We start from the raw sequence: 27610 nt of genomic DNA on the forward strand, positions 1-27610 counted from the left end.
CTACCTGTCCAAGAGCATGGGAGATCTTTCCATTTTCTGGTATTTTCTTTAACTATTTTTCTTTAAAAATTCAAAGTTCTTATTATATACGTCTTTCACTTGTTTGGTTAGTGTTACCCCAGGATATTTTATGTTGTTTGTGGCTGTTGTAAAAGGTGATGTTTCTCTGATTTCTTTCCCAGCGCCTTTATTGTCTGTATAAGTTGAGGTGAATTTATATATCTAAAAACATCATATTTCTAGGATGGTTTTTGTAGGTCATATACATATATGTTTTATATTATTAATTTAGATTAATTTAGAACTCACTCTGTAGTTGAGTCTGGATATGAACCCATGTTTCTTCTCCCTCCACCTGCCAAGATTTGGTTGTCAGGCATGCCTTGCTAGATACAGAAATCACTAAATATTTTAGGAGTTATTGCCTTTGTAAGTGAGAAAACTCCAGGGAGTGCATTCATTACATTTATGAACATGATTTCTTCATTTTCCTTTTTCCCTGAGATTATATCCATAGAAATATTAGAAAATCTCACTAGAGACTTCTATTATATTATATTGGCAACTCTTGATGTCATTATGCAAAATTTATTGTGAATTTGCATGAGCAATAAATGCAAATGTGTAGCTCAATGGAATGCTTTCAGTCACATATAAATTGTGTTTTGATTCCATGTGTTTCAATTCCTGATTAATGTGTGTGCAGTATGCCAAAATATAAATAATGAAAAGTAAAACATATAACATTTGAAAACATTATGCAAATTAGAATTTTACTATAATATTCTTTCCCATAATAATTTGTGTTAATGTATTGAAAAATATTATAACAACAGTGAATTTTAAGAATTTTAGAAAGTCTTTATCTACCCTAAACAAAAAACCAAAGTATTTTATTTCACATGTAGGAATCTACTGATTTTTCAATTTACAAGTATTAGTCTTATAGATATGGCTTATTTTCATAAAATGATTGGAAATTAGTAAATCTTTTTATTTTTATTTTATCCTAGTCATCCTATGTACATAGAAGATCCCTGTTTTTGTTCTGTGCTCATCATTTCAGTTTCTATTAATTGTAATACATTTTTTTCTCAAAACTTAACAGTGATAAGCAGGCCCAACTTCAAGTAAGCACATAATTAATTCTCTGGCATCTTCTAACATATTAAGAAAGCACAATAAAGTGAGATTTTTATATTCAGTGCTCAGGTGGTAGTTCATGGAATCCAAGTTTGATAGAGGAAAGTAAGATTATACAATGAAACTTCAGTCAACAACAGATAGGCAGAAAAAACAAGATATCCAGGTGAAGGGAATGAAGGAAGTTCAACTTCAGTTGATGAATAAATCCCCAACATTCCTTTAAAAAACAAAAATCATAAGCAACTGACATTACTACATGGTTCCTGCTTCATGGAAGAGTCTGCCAGACAGTCTACAGGATACAGAGAAAAGTGACTGACAAACTGCCAATACAGGTGGACAGTTTAGTTTCCTCCTTTGCTGAGGAATGTGCTAGACACACTAAGGCCTATGGGCTGAAGATGGAACATTACAGAACAACTTCAGGTGACTGACATGGCAAGATGTCTCTGTCATTTCTAGAGTTTAAATATTATCCTTCTGTGGTCTTTGAGGGAGTTGAAGACAGATAGTTATGGTTATAGTTTTCCTTAGTTAGGATTAAAGATAATTTACATATAAGACTTTAGACTCACAAAGATAGGATAGATAATGGAATATTTTCTTTAAATCTTGCTGAATGTTAATGGACTAAATATTGTTAACTGTGATTCTTACTTTATAATTGTTGTGTGATATATTTTGCTATGCTAAAGTGAAAATCCTTCTTTTTATTTTAGACAGAAAAGAGGAGATGATGGGAGATATCATTCTGTAAATATGTTTCTCTTACTTGTTAATGAATAAAGCACTGTTGGCCAATAGGAAAGGAAGATAGGATGAACTAGGAGACAAGGAGGAAAGAGGAAGTAGTAGGGAGGAGTCAACATGGGGAGACCAGACTCCCTGGTAAGATGAGACCATGTGGAAATACTTAAATTAACAGAAATGGGTTAATACTTAAGACAGAGCTAGCCAATAAGAAACAAGTAACTGGCCAACAGCATTATATCTAAAAAAAAAAAAAAAAAAAAAAAAAAAAAAAAAAAAAAAAAAAAGAAAAGAAAGAAACTGACCTGAGGTAATGCATAATAGGTTTCCTGAAGAGACCATAACAGATTTTCAATACATTTGTGACTTTAACAAATGAATAGCGGGCCAAGACATACTTAATAAATAGAAAATTCGAGAGAAACAAGGAAGTGATAAGACAAATACATTTGTTTTCACATCAATTCAAGGTAAACAACACACATGCTCACACAGATGCACACAATGTCCATATTCTACATCTACATGTGCATTATTTATGTAATGAATCTGTTCCTACATTTCTGAATGAAAATATGCTGATATGGTATTCCATTCATTATAAAGTTCAATCATTCAGAAAGGATCTACCATGCAATAGTTACTGTTGTGAACATACTAAATATCCCTTTTTTTTATTGTAGTAGCCAAAAATACCCAACAACATAATAAAAATAAACAAATTATAAAAAAGATAATACAAAATTCAGGGAGTGATGTGGTGGAAGACAATGGAGAGTTGGAAGTAGGTAGTGAAGAACAGATATGACCAACATATATTGCATGTGTGTGTATAATTTGCAATGCATTAATAAGTTTAAAAAGTATCGTCAACTGTATACCATAAACAAGCTTTGAATTTAATGCTTTTTCCAAGTTCTCTAAAGTCCTCTGAGCACACAGGTTAATCTTTCATGTTTGCTTTGGTTTCAGTAAACACATTATTACTTATCTTAGTCTAAGCTTTTAATAGGTTATTCAGGTAGAATCCTATTGTGGGCCAAGGTGAATCAATGTTAAATGCAAATTACTTTATTAATGGGATCTATCATTTAAGTGACATTTCACAGGCCAATTTGCATATGTTGAAAATTTTCATGCCAAAATTGTTATTATATGTAGAGTAAGTTTTACTAAAATGATTTATTGCATGATAGAAGGACTTTAAGCCACACCAGGCAAGGCTTCCAATAGAGGGACTGAAACACCAATCCAGTGACAAAACCACAGACCAACAATTTGTCTTGCCTCCAAATTGTTCTGAGGTAATGGTGGCACAGAACTTGTGGGAGTGACCAGCCAATGACTGCTCAAATTTCTGGCCCATGCCAAGAGAGAGAGCTCACATCTAACACGCCTCAATGGCCAGAAACTAGAGGTTGGATATCCCAGAGACCTACATTAAAATCAAACGTGACTGGCCAAAAACAAACAACAAGAATGTCAGTGAAATGATTCTTAATATTCTGTTATAACACATATGTCGATGCCTAGCCTAATGTAATCAGAGAGGCTATCTCCAGCGATTGATAGGAACAGATGCAGAGATCTACAATCAAACATTAGGCTTAGCTCATGCAATCCTTCATAAGATGGGGAAGAGGAATCATAGGAGTCAGAGGAGTCAAGGACATCATGGAAACATGTACCACAAAATCAACTACTCATAGAGGCTCATTAAGACAGAAGGAACAATCATGGAGCCTACATTGGTCTGTGATAACACAGACCTAGTCTTCTGTATATGATATGGTTGTATAGATTAGTGTTCTTGTGGGACTTCTGCCAGTGGGAGTTGTCATGTTCTTGACTCCTTTAATGCTTTGTGTAACTTTTTCCTTCTATTGAGTTGCCTCATCCAACCTTGCTATGAAAGCTTGTGCCTTGTCTTATCGTAATTTGTTATGACATGTTCAGTTAATATCCCTAGGAGGCATCCTCTTTTCTGAAAGTAAAAGCAGGAGGAATAGATCTTGGGGAGTGTGTGTGTGTGTGTGTGTGTGTGTGTGTGTGTGTGTGTGTGTAGGCATATCTGGGAAGGGTGGAGGGATGGAAAAAGGTAACGTGTTCAAAATATATTGTATGACAGAATAATAAATAAAATTATAGTAGGAAAAAGAGAACAAATATTCACACATTTAATGGAAGAAGAAAATCTAGTAGAAATTCAGCCCATAGCAACCATATCTGTACATAAAGATTAGCAAGCCCATAAATTAAAAAAAAAAAAAACTGAAAAATCACTGATTCTAGTTCCTGTGCAAATGAAATTACATGTCATTAAGCTCTCCATAGGCAATAAGATATTTATTGAAAAAGTAAACTTCAAATACTTTTTCTAAAGTAAAACATCAGAAGACATGAAAATGCATAGACATGTTCAAAAACTTCCCTATCCTACCATCTGGGAAATTATAAAGATAATTCTCCACAAACTACCACAGGTGGTTAAGCTGAAAACTCTTGGCACTATTGTTAGTTATGAGCAATGCATGGTATATTCACAGGACTTAGGAAATATGCAGACATAAAGCAAGAACTTTATTTATAGTCATATCTCTATTTTGCTGTACTCAATATTGTGTGAGATCAGATGTTAAAGATAAGTTTTCACTGAACTGAATGAAAATTTGTTTTGCACATGAAAATAGTGGACCCTTTTCTAAAACTAAGATATCATAAGTGGTAATATACAAAGTTGCTATGTATTGTATAGTCTTTTAGTCATTAAGTTGTTAATATTAATTGACACAGATGTTTTCTCCTCTCTTATTAATTCAGTTTTCTGCACTAAACCATCTGTTATACACATAGATTTATTTACAAAGCACCTTCCACCAGGTTAGATACAATAAGATTTTAGCCTGTGATGGCATTTCATAAGTCTATATGATCTCCATGGAGAAGACTCTCTCATGTTGATCATCATGTAACTATTTAAGGATCTAATTTCACAGGAATAGTAAAATTGGGAAAGGGGTAATCATATTTGGAAAAGGGTAGGCATATTCATTCAAGAAAGATTAGAGAAGAACAAAGCAATATTAGTGGTTGTCTTCTTATTTAGGACAAGGCAACAGATCTTAAAAGGGGACACTGGTTCAAAATTCCTTCATAAAGAAAAAATTGCATTAACTTATATATAAGCAAAAATTAGGTTCCACTGTTTAGATTTACTAATAACTATTTAAAGAATGAATAACTTACTCTATGTTTAAGTTTTTGTAGAAATACATAGGCACATGTATTATTTATTATATTTAAATTATATTAAATATTTATAAAGTGAAGCTAATGTGAAGTAAAATCATACTGATGAAATACAGTAGAAATTTCTGCAAATACTTTCCGTTTTCATTTATTACTAAGTGATATGAATAGGCTTCTAAAATTAGGTGGAAAAAAAGATAAAAAGATAACAATGTCTTTAGCCTAAAACATAAGGAGACACTAGAGAAACTATCCAGTGTTAAACATCTTAAACTAGAACTCAAATAGTTAGCCCAAAGCAGTCTATTTCAGCTTTAAAAAAACCTTTCCTTACAGATGTAATCCATAATCACCTACAAGACACAAACTGCTACTTTTAATTAACTTTTCTCTTAAAGCACTTTTACTTGAAAAATAAAAGCCTTCTAGGTAACAGTTCTGTGGTCAATTATATGCAAGAAAACAAAAGTAATATACATTGTCTATTTTCCCTAGAGAAATACTCTAGAAAACAATTGAAAAACAGTAAATGACTTAGATGGATGTGTGCCTAACTAGGTAGGATGCTTGTCAAACATGCATGAAACCTGGGTTCTGCATGATATTTACATAGAAAGCATGAAACCTAGTTTCGTTCCTCAGTACCTTAACTGGATAAGGTGATTCATACCTGCTTGTACCCATACAAACCAATACATGAACACACAGATACATAATCACAATTAAAATTAAAACATGTCTATATGTTTATCAGAGAATAAAATAAGGTCTATTATGATGGAATCATATGACTTACTGACAGTGGACACAAGAATCTGTGAATATATCAAATGGTAGAGACTTGTTTACTGTGTTATTAAATAATCTATCTCCCTTCATGATTTCAAGGGAAGAAAATCATTACTCATGCCTTATTATCTACCATGGCTCTAGATTAACAAACAGTCTGCCTAGACACATCCTCTAAAAAGTCACTTGCTTTTAGAACTATCAGGCTTCATGCACAGAGAACATGACATTTTGCCCCTGCCTGTTTAGGCTGATATAACAAAGCACCATAGGATGGCAATGGCTTAAGCTACAAACATTTATTTATCACAGTTCTAAAGTATAGAAGTGACAAGATTAAAATGTCAGCAGATTTGTTTTCCAGTTAAGACCCTTGCTATTATTGGAAAGTATCATCTTTTTAACATTCTCAACTGGAAAAGAGGAGGTCAGAGAGCTCTCTGAAGTCTGCATGCCAAGGGCACAAATCACACTTATGAAAAGGCTTCCTCTCATTACTTATTCCCCAGGGCCCTCACCTCCCTTGGTTAGCAGTTCACTATGAGTTTCAGAAAGAAACAGATATCCATTTCACAATAAAAACCTATTTCCTAGGAATCTTTTCCACCCAAAGTACTTCTAATTATAAATTCAATAAGCATGTTCAGTGTAGGAGAAGATCCCAATTTCAAAACAGTAAAGTGGAGAATATCATACACTTCTTTTTTGTTGTTGTTTGTTTGTGATAGTGTTTCCCATAGTCCAAGCTGACTATATATATATATAGGCTTGCTATGTAACTGAAGTTGCCTTTGAAATCAAAATCCTCCTGCATTCATGTCCCCACTTCTGGGATTATCAGCAGGTGCCATCATGCCCAGAGAGTTAGCACTTTCTACTGATAAACAAATAATGTATGTAAGAATCTAGATGCAATATTTAGTTTTTCCCTGTGGACATGAGTCAATTCACTCACTGGAGTTTGAAATCTACTGATTTGTGTATTTGAGTAACTACATAAAATCAATAAAACTAGAATTAGAACATGGTGTGGGGGGGGGACCAGGGAGAAAGTTTTAAGAGAAGACAGTAGAACATAGGTGACAGAAAATGAAAAAGAAAAAAAAGGTAATAAGGGTGAAAAATTAGTGGTGGAGAGCTAACTTCCACTATGTTTAAATATCATATGGAAATCTAATATTTTATAAGGTTCCTAAACTGGAGTTACCCTGGGAATGAGATAATGTCCTATTCCTGAAAAATTATTAGATTACCTACTTTGGTAAAAAAAAAAAAAAAAAAAAGCGCCATGTACCAAGTGTGGAATATCTCCCATCAATACTTAGTCACTGGTATTTTAGTAATCACCTAAACAATACAGGTTATTGATGTTGATCTTTGTTTCCCATAAGACCATGATAGCAACATCCAATTTCCAAAAGCAGCGCACACTTTTTGCTCACAGAACATGAAGAAATTGAGGTAGTACTAACCAGGACACTTCTACCCTATTGGCTAGTTTTCATTTTTTAGAGATTATAATATAATTGCAAAACTCTGTCTTTACCTGCACGTGTCCTATAAGCACCTTGCCCTCTTACAAATTAATGAACTTTTTTTCTTTAAATGTTGTAACATATATTTACATATTTTATGTTTTTACAATCTCATAAATACTGCCTACTCGATCCTTATAATATTAGTTGCATATATGTTTTCAGGACTGATGTTTTGTGTTAGGAAAGAATATTTTCTCACTATCAGTATTCTTTTTGTGGGTTCTCTGTGTCTAAATTTTCTTCTGAAAAATCTAGATAGCTCCTTAATTTAGTGTCTGAAACAGAAAAGAGGTTCATTAGGGAGTAAACTATGCTCATCTTGCCTAGGCAAAACAGCACTGAGGTTTATAAATATCTAAATACTGCTCCTGGAGTTGAATTCCAGTTGCTGATGTATCTGCCATGAAAACTACTTAAACCCATATCTAACTTGCCAAAATTATATTTTCTTTTTCCATTAGTGTTTTAAACACGCCTCAAAGAATGTCATAGCTAATTTTTCTAAATAGACATCCAACTCTCAGTTATGAAAAATTCATTATGGAGCCATCAGTATGACTGAGTAGTTAAAAAAGGAGAAAGTATCACCATGCTGTATTGTACTCGGGAATATCACTTGAGAGTTTGTGCAGAAGCTTAGCAGGCCATGTATAGAAACCTGGCCCTGTAGGCATGGGTTCATTACAAAATTCACTAAATCCTTACGTTTTAATGTAACATTTCCATTTTAGCAGGGTGTTCTGTTCTGTTGCTCACTCTTCTCACTCGTATTGTGGGTCTGTCAACAATGTCAAAGATGGGACAGTTAATTCTGATCTCAGTATTTTAGATATTTTTCAATACCATGAGCAATTCCTCAAATTATAAACTTCAAATTGTCTCTTGAGTAACCTATAAAAACCACTGTCCTGATCATTTTTTTATAGTTTAAAACATGACTTACACATGAAGAGTGATAGTTAATATATACCAATGAGTTCATTTTTTTAACAAGCATATTTGAAAACCTTGGAGGTTCAACTGTGAAAAAGTTGCCCTTTTTCAAATTTTACAGGTACTGCTTGAGATTAATTATTATTTATGTTTCACTTAGTTCCCCTAAAGCCAGGCACTAGAAAATTTCCTTAACAGGCTTCTCAAGAAAATTAGGTGACAGCATCCAACTTTTGGAATACATTTAATAGTTTAAGTTAAAAACTTGTAATAATTTCTTATGTTTTAGGAATATCCATTGTTACAATGATATTTGTCATTTCCCGTATAGTTGGCTCTTATTCTTTAATTTGTCCTGCAATCTGTTCCATGAGAGGACACCACTGTGATGCACTCATTATCCTTTATGTTATTCAGCTTAAGTCTATATTGCTGAATTAAAAAATAATATGGGTAATGACCAGGAAGCTATATGTGATGTATCCTGCCTGTGAAACTGTAACTGTGGCCACACCCCTTTGGGCGTGGACTGAAGCAGAAAGAGGAGAAAACCTGAGACTTGGTGTCTCTCTCTCTCTTGGGTCCTGAGGGTTGGTCTCTCTCTCTCTTAGGTCATGAATCCTATCTGAAGAGCAGAGAAATGCTGTGGCAGTTCTTTATTGTTCTCTGTAAGATGTTTCCCAACCAAACACCCATTTATCATTTATCTTGGGTCTAGTGAAATCATTACACCATGCCTTCAGCTATAATTCATGTAGTCATACCCATAGTGCACTTTGCTGGTCCAATTCTTATACATTATCTTAATTGTTCTATTAATGTTCAATTAAGGTATTGATGAAGTCTGTGATACTCCATGTTTCTGAAAGAGATAGCAAGGTGAAAAATCAATTTTTTCTTGATATCTTGGTGAAGAATTTACGTAAAGTGTAACAAGAGGAGCCATCTGTAGTAAGTGAAGAAAAGGAACATAAGCCTGTGCAAATGGCCACTAAAATCACCTACTTTGCTTACCTTCAAACAATATTCACCTGGTTTTAAGCTAGAAGGATAAAAGAATGCATTATAGTCTGAATGTTTACTCTAAGTATATACCACAAAAATATTAATAATACTTTTGGCACTATTCATGGATTAAGATACAGAAGGCTAACCATAAATAACTATTTGATGGATTGATGATGTAGTCAGCTAATATTGATGGTATACAGAACCCCTAAAATACCTATTCACAAATTTAACTAAGTATGTAAAGAAAGGACATATTGGTATTTGGAATAAGATGCAAACACAAAGCCTGTTGCACATGTTTTATGTGATGTTAGTATTCTTCCTTTATGAGACAGACATTCAGAAGTAAAGCAAAACCTATGGCAAACAATGTTTTATATTTTAAAATGTACAGCATAGTCTTGGAGTAGAGTACTTGGCTTGCACATATCCAAGACCTCTGGTTGTGTCTCCATTTCCCCTATCTACCAAAAAAGGTCAGATGACAAACACTGAGAAATGTTCATGAGTGTGCCCATCACACATGTGAGAAAGTATGTTTCTACTGCCTTCATTTAAAATGTCCCTGCATTTTTACATTTATTTGTTGTATGTTGATGAATGTATTTTTCTCATTTTCAATAAAAAGTATGAACTTCAAAGTACAATATGTGTGATGTATTCTAACTTGTGTCGTATTGAGCAGTTAAGCCAAATATGAACTTTGTTAATCAACCAGCCAAGCCAGAGCTGGAGTTGAAAGCTGATCTCAGGGAGATTCTCTTTTAGTCAAGCCTCATCTTTTTGTAAATAGGAGTTGGCTATAAATGTATGTCACACTGCATATGCAGAGAAGGCTGCCCCACTGTGCTTTTATAATGCCTTCTCTTGCAGAGGCTTAAACGCGTGGTCCCCACTACATTACAATACAATCTTCAGTAAGATTCCAGAATGAGAAATGAATGTTTCATAAGAAACACGACATGAAAATTGACTGAAAATTTTGTCAGATATGGAAAATGAGATTATTGGCTTTAATATGGATAAGAATGTTTCCAAAATAAAGGCCACTCTATGACTATGAAATTGGCACAAACATTAGCTTTAAATACTAATTATATTCAAGTGAAATTCTCATTGTGTTATGCTAGTACAAAATTAACTTCATAGGAGTGTAATATGTATAGAATAATTATGTACTTTTTTTTTAACTAAGGACAATATCTCTTTAGGTTTCACTTCTACACATTTCCCAAAATAAACTCCCCAAATACACTTATTTGAAAGCTAATATAGCAGTCTTTAAGCAAAGAAACCATGGTAGAGGAAGTGAGAAATTCTGAAAGAGTGGGACAGACAAAGGGAAAGGAAGAGAGAACAGGAAACAAATAAAAACATATAAATGAACTTGTATTTAAAAAAATTCAAATCATTTGGTCTGGAGGGATAGTTTAGCCATTAAAAGCTAGGTTCATTACATACATACATATATATATATATATATATATATATATATATATATATATATATAAAATCAAATCATTTGTACTCCAAAGACAGAACTACCAATCCAAGACAGACAAGCTATATCAATAATCAACGCATAAATATACTATTAGTTCATGGATAAATATTGAATTTGAGTCACTTAAGTTTTGTTTTTCCACAAAATTTGAAAATCCATTCAAACAATGTCGCTTGTGTGCACTAGAGAAGTTCCTCACTCCCATTATTTAGTTCTAAATATATAATTACAAATTGTGTCATGGTAACCAGTTAAGAAAATATCAAAAGAAAGAATTAAATTAGGAAAAAATATTTTAGATCCCCACCAAAATATTACCACTTCAAAACATATGCATATATCAAGTCTATAAATTATGCCCAAGTTATACATCTTTATTTTTTTGTAAGCTCATTTCAAGAGAAGAACTACACACCCAGATTGTGCAGCACTGGCAATTGAACCCAAGGATTTGTATATACAAAGCAAGCATTCTACCACCTGGGCTGCATCCCTGGTCTCTGATCTTAATTACAATTTTTAAGTAGTGTGCAATGTGTGTGTGTGTGTGTGTGTGTGTGTGTGTGTGTGTGTGTGTGTGTGTGAGTATTTGTGTTAAGTTTGCAAGTGCTAGAATGTGATGGATTGTTAGTTTAAAATTCTCTACTTGCCACCACCTCAAATGACCAGAGAAAAAAAGAGAGCCTCAACTGATGAATTGTTTAAAATAGGATGGAGTGTATGCATGTCTATGAAACACTGTATTGAATGTTAACTGATGTAGTAAGACCCCTTCTGGATTGTTGGAAATATTTCACAGGCTTGTTCACTAACTACATATTAGCGAAGAAAGTTCTCAGAGTGTAACTAGTGAGGAAGCAGGCAGATAAGCTTCCTGCTGTTTCTACTCTTGACAGGATGTAGCCTACCCAGCTGCCAGAGTCCATGCTTTGCTTCTCCAAGTGCTGAAATGTAAGACAAAATTGTAAAGCAGATGAGAACTTTCCTCTCTTAAGTTTCTTGCTCAATGTGTCTGTTATATTAGCAGAGATTGGACAAAAGGAGATGCTTTTGAATGGTGCCATTCTTTGACTAGATATTAGTTCATTGTTCTCCTGACTCTACATCATGCATAAAGTTCAGAATCTTTCTGTGTTTCTGATCTTTATCAGAACGTAAGGTATTTTAGAGGTACATACATCACTTTAGACAAGTGGTTCTCAACCTGTGGGTCAGGACTCCTTCAGGGGACTCTGATGACATTTTCGCAGGTGTCCTATATCTATCCTGCATATCAGATATTTACAATATGATTCGTAATAGTAGCAAAATTACAGTTTTGAAGTAACAACAACAATACTTTTATGGTTGGGGTCACCACAATGTGATTAACTATATTAAAGGTTCCCAACATTAGGAAGGTTGAGAACCACTACTTACTTACGGTCATCCATCTAAAGCTTTGGCTATGTAGTTTAAACATCATAGCTTTCCTATTATAAGACTAATGAATTTATTTACAGAAAAGGTGAAAATTATTCTCTCTGTATTTTTATCTTGAAAATATTTTTTGTGTCCTAAGACTATCCAGAGTACCTTACTTTTTTTAAACTTGACATTTTTTGTTGTTTATTTAGCTTGTTCTGGCACTTTTAAAAACTTTTATGAAGTATTTTTATGCACATAAAGATGCACAAACATATTTTTCTAAGCTTATTCATTTATTTCCCATCCAGACCACACTGTCACCTCCCTTCTCTCCTCCTATCCCCTCCCCACACCCCATATCACAACCCTACACTCCACACCTAATCTATTCCTAGGCTTCTGCTCAGAAAGGGACAGGACTCCCAAGGGTATCAACAAAGCAGTCTACGGCAAAGGCAACCCAGGTTGAGAAATAGGTTCCTGGAAGTAAGCTAAAGAATTAGGGGCAGGCCTAAGTCCCACCACTAGGAGTCCCACAAGTAGATCAAGCTACACAACTCCCATCCATGTGTAGAGGGCCTATATTTCTCCATGCAGGTTCCTTGCTGTGGGACTCTGTGTGCCCTTGTTAGTTGTTTCTGCAGGGTGCCTTGTGATGATCTTGATCCCATTGGCTCATACAATACTTCCTCCCTTTCTAATAGGATTCCCTGAGCACAACCCAGTGCTTACCTATGAAAATTAAATAGCAAGACTAAATTTAGGCACAATTATCAAACAGCCATATTCTTTGCCGCTTTCTTCCTTGTTTTACATTTTTTTTGAAATTAGATTATTTTCTTACACAATATACCCTGATCATAATTTCCCCTTTCTCTACTTCTTCTGGTTCCTTCTCCCTGATGTAGACCCATGTATACCCTGTGCTTGCTGCTCCAGTCTCTGTGAGCATATAAGCACCTTGTTTAGTTGATTCAGAGGGCCTTATTCTCCTGGTATTCTTCATTTACTATGGCTTTTACACACTTTCCATCTCTACTTCAACAGGATTCCCTGAGTTATGAGGGGAGGAATTTGATGGAGACCTCCACTTTAGTTTCTCTTTCCACATGATGTGTAGCTGTGGGTCTCTGCATCTATTCTTGTTGCTGCTGGAGGAAGCCTCTCTGATGACAACTGAACAAGGCACTGAACTACTGTGAGAGCAGACAAACGATGTCTGACTTCACTGAAGGCCCACTACACAGGAAAGTACTCACATCCAACACTGCTTGGGTAACAAAGAATCAGAGACAAGATAGCCCAGAGAACTAGGGTAAAACCAAACACCATTAATCGAAAAAAAAAAACTACAATAACTATCAATAAAGTAGATTATTAATAAATATTCTTTAATAAATGAATACAAAACTAGGTGGATTAAGAAATGAATGTGAACTATAAGATTGGTTTATATTTATGTTGTTCTGTCTTCTGTGATATTCTCTGTGCTTGGAGTGGTGGTATAAATATCCTGCCTATGGCACTGTGGTCAACCAGTCATATCATCAGCATCCTGAGCAGACAAGTATCTTCTTTCACTACAATTAATTGCACCTAAAGATTTCTCTGCTACAGAAACAGAATTATGATATGCTTCATTTAAATACACTGTGTAATGACATACATATGTTCTCTTGGTAAATAAGCACATATCACTATATATGTAATAATATGGAAATATTCTATTGCAACATAATACTGCTAATATATATGGACATTGATAATAAAAATCATATTCTTAGATATGTTTATATTTCATGTAGTAAATAAACAGCTATAAAATTTAAGCATATATGGAAAGTTAATGATATAACTGAACCACTATATTGTTCAATGCATACTTATTAAAAGGCAAAGAAAAGACCAAACCCAGACTCCCTGAACATGGATCTCAGGAAGCCTAGGAAGTGTATGGTTCCTCTGACAATGAAACCAGGATGTATCCCTAGTGCAGGAACAGACTTCAGGAGCCCATTCTCCATGGAGGGATACTCCCTTAGTTTAGAGAAGGCCTAGGCCCTACCCCAAATATTTGACAGACTTTGATGATCCCTTCTGGAAGGCCTCACCCTCCCTGGGGAGTGGATAGGGGATGGGATGGGGATCTGTAGGGTGCATGGGATGATAGGAGGGTGAGGGAACTGGGATTGATGTGTGAAATATGAAAAAAATATATTATAAAAAAGAAAAGAGAAAAAAGGTAAATAAAAAACATGATTGTGTGTTGCTATATGGTATACTTTAAAAGTGTAAGGGAAGATGTGTTAATACAAGTAATGGTACAATGATACATACTTTAAATATAAACAGATGCAGAATACTGTACAAGTGTTCTTAGAAGGCAGTCACTTTTTTGAATTAGAAAATGACAACTATAATGTAATATTGCTTTTAAAAGAGAATAAGTGATAGGTTTTCACTGAAGGATGTTTCTATAGTGTTGATTCTGTTGGGAGAAAATTGGAAATCAGAAAGTTGATGAATTAAGATATATAATTTATAATTTATCTTCCAAAGTCTACTTTTCCATAAGAGGATCTCAATTTTGTTTTAGAAAAAAAATGAATTTGTGGTCTGGAGATATGCTCACTCAACAAATGCTTACTGTGAAAGGATGAGAACCTGAGTTTAGAATCTCAGAATTTACAGAAAAGCTGGGCACAATAAACCAAGCCTGTCACATGTTTTGGGGGACAGAGTAATTGGTGAGTTCCAAATTTAATATGAGACCTTGCTTCAAAATGAAATGGAGAAGTGATTGAAGAAAACAACTGATATTAACCTCTGTCATCCACACAATTGTACACATGCACTAAACACACACACACACACACACACACACACACACACACACACATTCACACGCTGGAAGAATAATGGTAAGGTAACAATTTCCAGTCTTCATGCAGCTGCTAGTCTTTTCAAATCTGTATGTGCAAAGAAACTCCCTTAAGTCATACATTCTAGGTAAATCTTCTGCCTTCTGTTATATAATTATAATTGTGATGGAGAATGTGTTGTGCTGTGGAAAGAGAAGCAGTTAGGGAAGCAAGGCCTCAATTCTCTTTGAATATCACTGCATATTTATCAATCCCACTTCTGCCACCCACGATCAAACCTCCAGTAAGTCACAGCACTTTATTGTCTCCATCTTCCCTCAGATACTCCTTGCAAAGGCATCTGTGAGCAATATAGTGATGAATGAAAGGACCTGGAACTGGGTGGTTAACTTTATTTCATTCTCTTGAATTTTCTAGGATTCTCTGGTGGTGGGGATGGTGAATTTAGTAACAAAGATAAATGATTTTGATACCAATAAAGACAAAGCGTTCTACATCCCTATCCCCACTGCCTTTCAACTTGAACAATTCCACTATCACCGAATTTTTAAAGTGTTGTTAGATGAAGTTTCAGTGGAAGAAAATGTAAGCCTTTAGATTAGGTCTTTGCAAAATTCACAACCTAACTCCACAAATGAGTTACGTTCCATTGATTACATTTTCTTTTCAAACTCTTTTTAATTTTTCAATCCAACAAAATGCATGTTCCGTTTTGGTAACTAGTGTGATGTCTGATAGATGATAGATCATAACATTATTTATATATATGTATATGTATGTATAAATTTTATTTTTTTTCACTGCAGAAGAAAACGCTATACATCATCATAAAACTATTTCTTATTTGAACATCATAGTTTACTCCTGGAAAATCACTGCACTGTGGTGTATTTAAATAAACATTTTAGCAATATAAGAGAGTTGTTTGCTGGATACCAGAAGGTTATATGGATTTTTATCCTATTTTTCACATAGGACAAAAAAGATTTATTTAAAGTTTCACCAGCAGTAGTAGGGATGAGAAAATTGAAACAGATTTAAATTTATTTTTCAAAAGTTTATTTAAAAAATGTTCCTCCGCATATCTGCAGAACAGATCTATTGAAACTCAATAGGACACTTATATTTTTCTTTCCCTGAGGCAATACCTGCCTGTCAGATACTGAACAGAGTTGCATATAGCAATTACAGTCATATTAAAATGACAAAATTTAGCTTCTAAAAGGGTTAGAGGACTATGAAATGAGAGAGCAGAGGATTAGAAAACACAAATGTTCGAGAAGCAGAGCCATTAACAATTCATCCCTGAGCACAGGAGAATTGGAAGTTGCATTAAAAGTACCAGAAGCAGCTTCACCATCATTTATATCAGGTGTTTAGAGGGATGCTAAGCTTTTGCATCTCAATTTACCTTGGCATGAATAACAATACATCTCAAATTCCATATGTGAATTATAATTATTTAATAAAAACTTAAAGTACTTTATTTTATTTTCAAATAGATACAGACATATAGAATGTCACACTCCTGAAACTGAGAAGCTTCTGTAAGGCAAAGGACACGGTCAACAAGACAATAAGGCAACTCATGGAACATCCAACAGAGGGAATATTTCCAAAACATAAAAAGAACTCAAGAAGCTAGTCAACAAAACACCAAATAATTCAATTTAAAAAGTGGGGTACAGAACTAAATAGAGAATTCTCAATAGAGGAATCTAAAATGGCCGAAAGACACTTAAGAAAGTGGTCAACATCCTTAGCCATCAGGGAAATGTAAATCAAACAACTCTGAGATACCATCTTACTCCTGCCAGAATGGAGAGGATGTGGAGAGAGGGGAACACTCCTCCACTGATGGCCGGAATGCAAATTCGTACAGCCACTTCAGGGAATCAGTATGGCAGTTCCTCAGGAAAATGGGAATCAGCCTACCACAAGATCCAGCAATTCCACTCCTATGCATATACCCAAATGGTACACATTCATACAATAAGGACATCTGTTCAACTACATTCATAGCAGCAATGTTTGTAATAGCTAGAACCCGGAAGCAACCTAAAAGCCCCTTAACTGAAGAATGGATAAAGAAAATGTTGTACATCTACACAGTGTAGTATTACTCAGCTGAAAAAGGAAAAAAACAAAAACAAAAAACAATGGAATTTTGATATTCACAGGAAAATGGATGGAACTAGAAGAAACCATCCTGAGTGAGATAACTCAGTCACAATTAAGACAAACATGGCATGTACTCACTCACTCACTCATATATAGATTTTAGACATAGAGCAAAGGATTACCCTCATAAAATCCACACTACCAGAGAAGCTAGGAAACAAGGAGAACCCTAAGAGAGACATACATGGTGCCCCAGAAAAGGGGAAAAGACAAGATCTCCTAAACAAATTGGGAGCATGGGGGAGGGGAGAGGGGGTTAGAAGAAAGAGCAGGGGAGAAGAGGATGGGAGAGGAGGACAAAAAGAACAGGAAGAATAAGTCTGGGGAAGAATATAGGAGAGCAAGAATAGAGATACTATAATAGATGGAGCCATTATAGGTTTAAAGAGAAATCTGACACCAAGGAAATGTGCAGAGATCTACATGGATGACACCAGCTATCAATCTAAGCAATAATGGAGAGTCTACCTTTCCCAATAGATAGTAAGATTGATGGCTACCTTATATGCCATCCTAGAGCCTTCATCCAGTAGCTGATACAAGCAGAAACAGACACCCATAGCTACACACTAGCCAAATTACTGGAATCCAGTTGCAGAGAGGGAGGAGTGATAAACAAAGGGGCAAGACCAGTTGACCTGAACAAGGTGGAGTTCATGAACCCCAGTCTGATAGGTGGGAAATCACCATAGGACTGACCCAATCCCCTTGAATGTGGTTGTCAGCCTGGACAATCTATGGGGCCTCTTCTAATGGATCAGTATTTGTTCCTAGTATACGAATGGACGTTGAGAGTCCATTCCTCATAGAGGGATACTCTTTCAGCCTAGACACATGGGTAATGGCCTAGGCCCTGCTCCAAATGATGTGACAGACTTTGAAGATCCCCATGAAGGCCTTACTCTCCCTGGGGAACTAAAAGTGAATGGGACAGGAAGTTGGTGGGGGGCAGGGTTGGAAGGAAGGGAGAGGGATCTGTGATTGACATGTAAAACAAGCTTGGTTCTAATTTAATTTTAAAAAGGAAATATTTATGCCCTTCTCAGGTGTGTGTGTGTGTGTGTGTGTGTGTGTGTGTGTGTGTGTGTGTGGTGTGAACTGTCAAACTCTCAAGTTGCTATTATCTAGAGGGTGAACCTTTGGGGATCATTACTGTCTGGTGCTGGGGCTCTGGGAAGTAGAATTTGTTCCCTACAAAAGAAGCCCAAGAAGCTCCTTCATTCTCTCTTCCTCAATGTGAGTTAGGTTACAGTGAAAAGATGGTCATAGAGGAAACAGATCCTTCATGAAAATGAAACCCAATTGGGTTCCAGATTTAGGCCTATAGTCTCAAAAGCTCTGGAGATAATGTTCATTTTGTTGCAAGTCATCTTATTTGTTACTTCAGCCAGAGAAGGCTTAGGCACAGGAGAAGGGGAATGTAGTACACCTAATCTGAATGCACCAATTCATATTTGGATGTGCTCTATCCCCAGTGCAGTTTAGGAGCTGCAGACACTGTGTGGAGGAGTCAGAATATAAGAGAAGTAGGAGCTAATGGCAGGTCCACTGGAGCCTCTGGTGTCAGAAAGAATTAGCTCAGAGTAGCTCTCAGAACTTCAACAAGTTCTTAGACAGTGTTAACAAAAGAAGGGTTTGGCCCTGCCTGCTTGTGGTTATCTGTCTTGGAACCACATCACTCTTTATCATGTACACACCCTTCTTCTGTGATCCAACCACAATGATTCCCTCAGCAAAATAGTGATGCCAGTATAATGTCCTTAAACCTCCAGAATATTTAGCTGTGGCTTATCTTTTCTACTTAGCAAAGCTGCACAGCCTCACTCAGGCCATTAAGATAATGACTAATTCAAAAATATAGACTTTTGGTAGTGAGACGGGCCCCTTGCTGTAAGTTTAGCTTGTACGTAGTTTTGGAAGTATATCAGAGGGAGAAGTGGCAAGAGCTGGGAAGAAATAGGTTTGACAAGCTAGTGATGCTATAAGCAGTGTACTTTGGGTAATTCTGGGGATGATGCAAGATCAGGGGGGAAAGAAACAAGGCAGCTTCTGCAAGACAGTCTGTTTCAAAACAGAAGTGAGAGCAGAAACAAGAAGATGGAAACAATGAAGGGGGGAGTTGGGTGATCGATGGCCATGAATATGATCATGACACATTATCTCAAATTCTTTAACGAATAATAAAAATACCTTTAAAATGATTGCTGCCTTTTGTTTTATGCCCTGGAGCCAGATCAGATCTGAACCTAGGGATGACAGAGTAGCAGAAGAATTTCTCACTGTACAGAAGGAACTATATGTGTAATTTTGGCTTCTTTTAGCAAAAGCAGTTTGAACATAGAGATTTGAAAAATTTAACAAACAATTGGATGAACAATAGCACAACAGTAAAACTATGATGAATATATCACTTTCTAAGCAGATTTACTAAACAAATGAATGGATCCATGCACTAACTGATAGGACAATAGAAAAGAACTGTGTCAGTATCTCAAAACATACTGAATAAGCCACCTCTTGATCATAGGTTCTAGAGCCTTCCAGGACAGGACCATTTTTCAAAAAGTATTCTCATAGACTTGTATTGCAAAACCACCTCAAGGTTCTATTTCCTGTGTTCTAGTGGATCATCTGGCTGTAACATTTAAAATTTGCAAAGCATTGTTCCTAGAGATATCAGACCTCTGCTACATCCCATGTGAAGTTGGCCTATCAGATACATAGAATATTGAAAGCAGGTGTTGTGTTGGCTTTCACAAACATTGTGAAGAAATGCCTGTCAGACTATAATGGAGATTGCCCTGGTGGCAGAGAGTCCTTGACAGATAAAAGCATAAGAGAAATATGGGAAACTGCAATAAGTATTAGCTGGAGGATAAAGTTACAAGAAACACGCAACACCTGCCCAAGATAGTAAGTGTCCATGGCCCTGCAGTAGGAGACAGCCTGAAGCCATGACACCCTCACCATTTCCTGAAGCCAGATTTGGGACATTAAGAACATATGTTCATGCCCAGGCTTTTGGTCTTGAAAAAAAATGTATTCTACCATGTGATATATCTATACAGCCTTTCTCTCTTTTAAAACATGAACATTGCCTTGTGCCTGATACAGTATTGTGTTTTGTAAGCTTGTAACATTTATTTTATTTTATTTTCTTGTCTGTTTGCTTTGCTTTTCAATGTTGGAAATCAACCCAGACTCTACAGGTGATAGAAAGCATCCTATCACTAAAGCCAGCCCTAGCACCATAACTGTTTTCATGACTTTACAAGGATCAGACAATTCTTACAGAATCATGAGATCCTTCTCAAAGGATGGTGATTATACAAGGGGCTGGAGCTGGTTATCTACTCACTCTGATTTAGTGTCTTCTGGAGTGACTCATAAATCTTGTTCTTATTACCACCATTGGACTAATAAGGACCAAGTAGATGTTGATGTCATGTCCTTCAAGCTTCAACACGAGGCACTAAATTTACACATCTTTAAATATTTTATTTATTTATTTTTCTTATTTTATATATCGATCCCAGTTCCTTCTCCCTCCCTCTCTCCCTCCTGTGTTCCCTGACTACCCTCCCATCCCACCCCACCCCCACTCCACAGGGAGGTTGGTGTCTTCCAGGAGGGGTCAACAAAAACTGTCAAGTCATTTGGAATAGGGACTAGACCCTCCCACCTGCCTCTCGGTTAAGGGAGTATCCCTCTATGAGGAATGTGCTCCCAAACTCCTTTTGTGCACAAGGGATACATCTGAGTTCCCTTAGACGGCCGAAGCGTTCTAACGGAGATACATGTTCAGGATGTCTGAGTTGGTCCAATGCTGGATTCCCAGCTATCATTCCGGGGGCCCATTTGCTCCTTCTTGTTCAGGTCAGCTCTCTCTGTGGGTTTCTGTAGCCTGATGTCGTCCTCCCTCTCTGAATCTCCATTCCAGTTTGGCTTAGTGTTTAGCTGGGGGTGTCTGCTTCTGTTTCCATCAGCTACTAGATGAGGGCTCCATGATGGTGGATAAGTTAGTTGTTGATCTTAATATCAGGGAGCATTTACGGTAGCCTTTCCACTGTTGCTCAAATTGTTAGTTGGGGTCAGTCTTATAGGTCTCTGAACATTTCTCTAGAGTCAGTTTCCTCTTCAAACCTGTAATGGCTCCCTCTTTTATGATCTCTCTCTCTCTCTCTCTCTCTATATATATATATATATATATCTTCTCTATCTCATCTATTCCTCCCATGACTCAATCTTCCTAGCCCCACGTGCTTTTCTCTCCCCCCTTCTCTTTCTCCGAGCTCCTACTCCACTCACTGACCCCGCAACACTCCCAATATGCTCAGGAGATCTTGTTCCTATCCCCTTGTGAGGGAACTTGTATGAATCTCTTAGATTCCTCCTTGAATCCTAGTTTCTCTGGCGGTGTGAAATATAGGCTGACAATCATTTTCCATATATGAGTATATCATGGTTTAATAAGGATCAGGATAAACAAATAGCCCAAATAGATGTTTATTCAGGGAGAAATATCTTTCAACATAGACATATGAACACCAGCAGGTTCCTGGTCCCAAGGATGCCTCTGGATGTTCTCCTGTCTGTGTGCTGCAAGTAAGAAAGTGATCCCTGGCTCCTCCTGAGGCCTGTTCCCCCAGGCCACTCCCCCTGTCTCCACACCCCCCCATGGGCATGATCAGTGCCACAGATGTGGACAAAGTGAATATCTCACAACATGAGTGAGTTCATACCATGTTCCTCTTTTTGTGGCTAGGTTATCTCATTCAGGATGGTTTCTTCAAGTTTCATCCTCTTGCCTGAGAATTTTAAGATTCCATTTTTTTTTCCACAGAGTAGTATTGCATTGTGTAAATATGCCACATCTTCTTTATCCATTCTTCAGTTGAGGGGTATCTAGGTTGCTTCCAGGTTCTTTCTATTACAAATAATGTTGCTACAAACACAGTTGAACAGATGTCTTTGTTGCATGGATGTGGGCCATTTGGGTATATGCCTAAGAGTGGGATTGATGGGTCCTGTGGTACACTGATTCCCTTTTCCTGAGGAAGGCCATATTGATCTGCAAAATGGCTGTACGAGTTTGCACTCCCACCAACAGTGTAGGAGTGTTCCCCTTACTCCACATCCTCTCCAGCATAAGTTGTCATTGGTGTTTCTAATTTTAACCATTCTGGCAGGAGTAAGATGGTATCTCAGTGGTACATATATCCAAGTTCTGCCTTTATTATCAAATATTCTTTTTATTTATTTTATATAACCAAGTCCATTTATATGAAAACAAACATTTATACACAATATTTGGGAATTTGGGCATTGTTCTTTCCAAACTACTTCCTGCTGGTAAGGGGCGCTATCATTAGGGATTCTAAGAAGATGCAGAAATCCTGGCTGTAGTCTGTAAGGCTGCTTTGTCCAGCTGTTTTGAATGTAGGATCACCTGGTACTCTGTTTCAGGCAGTCTGGCTTGATCAAACCACATTATTCTGGAAGGAATCCACAGCTTTTCATTTTCTGTGGAAACAAAAATAAAAATCCTTTTTCCCAGTAACTTGTCCTTGAACTTAAATTTTGGAGTCAAAGCATTTTCAAATATTCTATTAGTATTTTACCTTTCCTGCATCTAATAGCTAAATAATATTTGTGAACGATAATCTCCATTATTAACGTTTTAGAATTTAGTTAACTTGTTAGAATTTGACAGTACCCTCCAGAAGTTGTGGAATATGCTCTTAATTCCAGCACTCAGGAGCTAGAGACAAGCTGATATCTGTGTGGTCTAGGCTTGTCTGGTCTGCAAAGTGAGTTTCAAGACAACTGGCGCTGTTATACAGAGAAACTCTGTCTTGAAAAACAAACAAACAAAAAATAAAAGTAAAGAAAAAAATGTGTGTTTGTTTTCTTTCAATTTAGAATGGATATGTGCATGTGAGTATGAGAGTTTGTGTATGAGCATGTATTTATATTTGTGTGTAAACACATAGATATATTCCAAATGAATTCATATGTATATAATTCTACAAAATATATTTATTTTAATTCATATTTACCTACATCAGTGAGGATTAATAGATTCTCATTTCATTCTTTGTATTCACACTATATTTACTGGCTGAACTTTATTTTAATTTTGGCCTGTGGCAGACCCATTTGGCTTATATTTTTGTTTGAAATAATCTCTTTTTTAATGAACATCTCCTGACTTTCTAATACTCTGAGAGACTCCATTCTCCTATTGTGTAATTCTCAACCGAGTCCAAAAGCCTCCATTTTCCAGTCCCTGAATGAAAGGAGATTAAGAATCATTACATCTTGAGTAAATTTTCTTCTATCTGATGTGTTGGGTGATGACTGTCTTATTATATCTGGAGATATTATGGTATTAGATGCAAATTTAATGCTAGCCAGGGCTGGCTACATAGGAAGTTCTAGGTCATCAAGAGCTACAGAGAAATTGCATTTCAAAACAAGGATGAAATGTTGGGCACAAACAAGTATTTTTAATTTGGAATATCAGCTAACATAAAGATGAATGGAAGTAGGCCTACAAATTACAAGGCTTCACTTTTTTAATGATTTTATAGCAGACACTTGCAATTTAAATTTACACATGGATTGATATATGTAAATGGAAATAGGATCAAATCACCAGTCTTAACTCTTTAATGCCACTAAATTCAATATTGGTAAACGTAACTTAAATGATTCCTCCAAATCAGTTTTAATACGTTTGTGGGATTGGGTAAACACTTAGATTCTATTTTGATATATATATATATATATATATATATATATATATATATATAATTTCATATCTTCTTTTTTTTTCTCTACTTCTGTGTCTGCAGTGGGAACAATATGAAACTTAGGCCAATATTTACTTATAAGTATACGTTTTCCAGATGATGCATCTTTAAAAGGATATTCTTGGTTGTATTAGAGCCACTTGCTGTATGGCTGAATATGACTGGCCCTTCCCACCATTGTGAGTACAGTAGTTCTATCTTCAGGACCCACATGGAGTAAAGTGATAACCAATCCCTTGAGCTCTGTACATACACACACACACACACACACACACACACACACACACACCTGCAGACAATGATATAGATACCCAATACAGACATACACTCTGAAAACTCCCACCTACAGACTCAAATACACATATGCAGATACACACACAAACAAAGACACACACATGGATATGCACACAGGTATATACACATATACAGACAAACAGGTGTACATACATGCCTACATACTACAGCTACTGATAACAATAAGTAGATTCGAAAGCAAAATTGCATATACTTTTAGTAGAGACAAACTGGGTCAGTTCAGTATAAGAAGAGAAAGAGTAATCTCTGAAGAAATAACTTTTAAAATATTAGAAAAATATAAACAAAATAGATTTTCAGGAGTCAAAGATTTTCTTAGTATATTCTACTAGAACTCTTGTATATATCCATCATTTGTGAATGATATATCCCATATGACATAGGAAAATATTAATTTCTGAAATCAAACTATTGGTTGCCTCTTAAATTGGAGATAGTGGATTCTCATATTAATAAACTCATTCATAAAATCTGATAAAACATTCATTTGTCCTATTTCTATTTGGGATAACATTTCTTTCTGCATTCATATTAATTTACATATATTGCTAGTATAACTATGCTTATGGCCAAATTGCAATTTGACGCTTTGCCCATGAGACTGAATTCTAAAATCGTGACTTGCGACATTATTAGCATCCAAGGCATTAGAATGTACAAAGAGGTATTGATTTTAAATTTTACTTATTCACCTCTTAAAAGACATAATACACTGGAAAATGTGGACATTGCATTCCTATTAAGATATTTTTAATATAATAGTAAATGTAAGTACTGAAGAACATCAGAGAGAATAGGCTTACATCAGGTGCAGTGCCCTAGAAGAAAGAATAGTCACAGCTTTCAACCTTTACTATTTATTGCCTTTGTGTTCTGATGGAAACTAAGTGTATTTAAAGCAGAGTTCCTCAATGGCCCTCTTAATTTTGTGCTGCCAGGGTGGTGTTGTGTAGCAATGGTAAAGGATTCAGAGCCATTGCATTCTTTTACAAATCCTGTTTTCCACATCTGCATCATCCTTCACAGAAACCCAGCAACAATGTGCTAACAAAGATGCTCAGACACAATTTATAGAGGAAAAAAAATTGGTGGCCTGCAAAGAGAATACTGTTAATGTTTGTAACAATCCTTACGCCAATTTTTGGAACCTATTAGGAGTTTAGTATAACTTGTTAAATAAAAGAAATGTGTAACATATGGTATTAGATCAACAATAATTAATAATAGCTATGTTTAGTGACACAATCCTGGGCTTACACAAATTAGAAGGCTGAGGCTGAGAGTGCCCAGAATATAAAGAGTCTGCCCTACTCGGTAAGTTCTAGGCCAGCCTAGGCTAAAGTGTAAGACCCTATCTAGAAAACAATAATAACAATAATAAAAAAGAGGAATTAAAATAAACATTTTGTTGCAGATATCCCCCTCAGATCTGCTGTCATATGACATTCATTCGTAATATCAATACAAACTAATGTTAATGATATCTACACTATAAATATTTGAACACACCACACCTGAGATTTTCACAGATGCTAAGGAGATGTTTTCAGATTTGTAAAAATGAGTTTCTACCTCGCAAAGCGATATGCATCTACTTACATCTGCAGGTCATTTCTGCAGATCAGTGGTTTGTCAATCACATCCTTTTCTCCTAAAAATTCAACGAAAAGAGTACTCGTGTGTAAAACATCCATCATCTTTAAATACTCTGAATCATATTGGTTGTCATAACTTAAACATTTCATCTCAATGAAAAAAGGTTTGAGAGCTCAGAGATAAATTTAACTTGTGAAATTCAAGTTTAATTCTAATGAGTAATAGGCTTAGCAAATAAAGCAAGAAAACCCTTTAAGTCTGTTATTTTGAATTCTAAAGTATCAGTATTTTGAAAGTTAGTCATATTCCTCACCAGTGATTTTTTTTCAAACAAGTAATAATAGAGGAACTCGGGTTCAAGTAATGCAAACTTTCCTAGATTCCTGGTTCCTCACAATGTCAGATCACGTTGTTTCAAAAGCCCTGAAAAGAGGTGGACCCAAACCTGCCAAAACTTTTTTTTTTTAATCTCAATCTGACTAAGAAATATGATATTCAAAATCTTAACACAGTTGCTATAAAATATTTTGAGGCTTGGAATCACATAAACGTACATTAGAGAAAAGTGTAATAAACTTCAAGATCAACTAGAAGTCTTAATTGGATATTTGGGACATAAATGTGACCACATAGAACTCACAAAGGAAAAACATTAGATAAATTATACAAAGCATCCAAGCTTACCTCCTACTGTGGATGACTACCTTATATTGCCATACTAAAGCTTTCATCTAATAGCTGATAGGAAGCAGAAACAGACATCCACAGCTAAACTCCTGGAATCCAGTTGCAGAGAGGAAGAAGTGATGAGCAAAGGGGTCAAGAACAGGAGAAAATCAGCTGACCTGAACAAGGAGGAACTCATGGACCACAGACTAATAGCTGGGAAACCAGCATAGAACAAACCCAGACACCCTGAACGTGGGTGTTAGTTAGGAGGACTGGGTATTCTATGGGACCTCTGAGAGTGGAATTAGGATGTATCCCTGATGCATGAAAGAACTTCAGGAGCACATTCCCTGTGGAGGGATACTCCTTTAGCCTAGAGACATTTAGCCAAATGACTTGATAGATTTTGATGATCCCTCCTGTAAGGCCTCACCCTCACAGGGGAGTGGGTGTGGAATGGGATGGGAGGGAACGGGGGGGGGGAATGGGAGGATAGGAGGGAGAGGGAATTGATATTAATATGTAAAAAATATAAAATAAAAAAAACAGACAATAAAATATGTACTTGAAAAAAATAGGGATTCACATTAAAACAAAAAATATAGAAAACAACTTTCTTTAAGTAAAGAAGTATGTATAGGACTATAATCATACATACTAACATTTTCTAATCATATTAATAAAGGACCTAAATATCAGTTTTTATATCAAAATTGTACAGAATTTTGGTTCTTGGCAATTGAAATCTTTTCAGGTTTACATTATAAGCAAACAAAAACATGTTTCCAACATCCTCAGAGAGTTTTCAAATGCCTTGTTCCTAAA

This window comes from Phodopus roborovskii, unplaced genomic scaffold (genome assembly GCF_943737965.1).
Source record: "Phodopus roborovskii unplaced genomic scaffold, PHOROB, whole genome shotgun sequence".
Taxonomy (NCBI): Eukaryota; Metazoa; Chordata; class Mammalia; order Rodentia; family Cricetidae; genus Phodopus; species Phodopus roborovskii.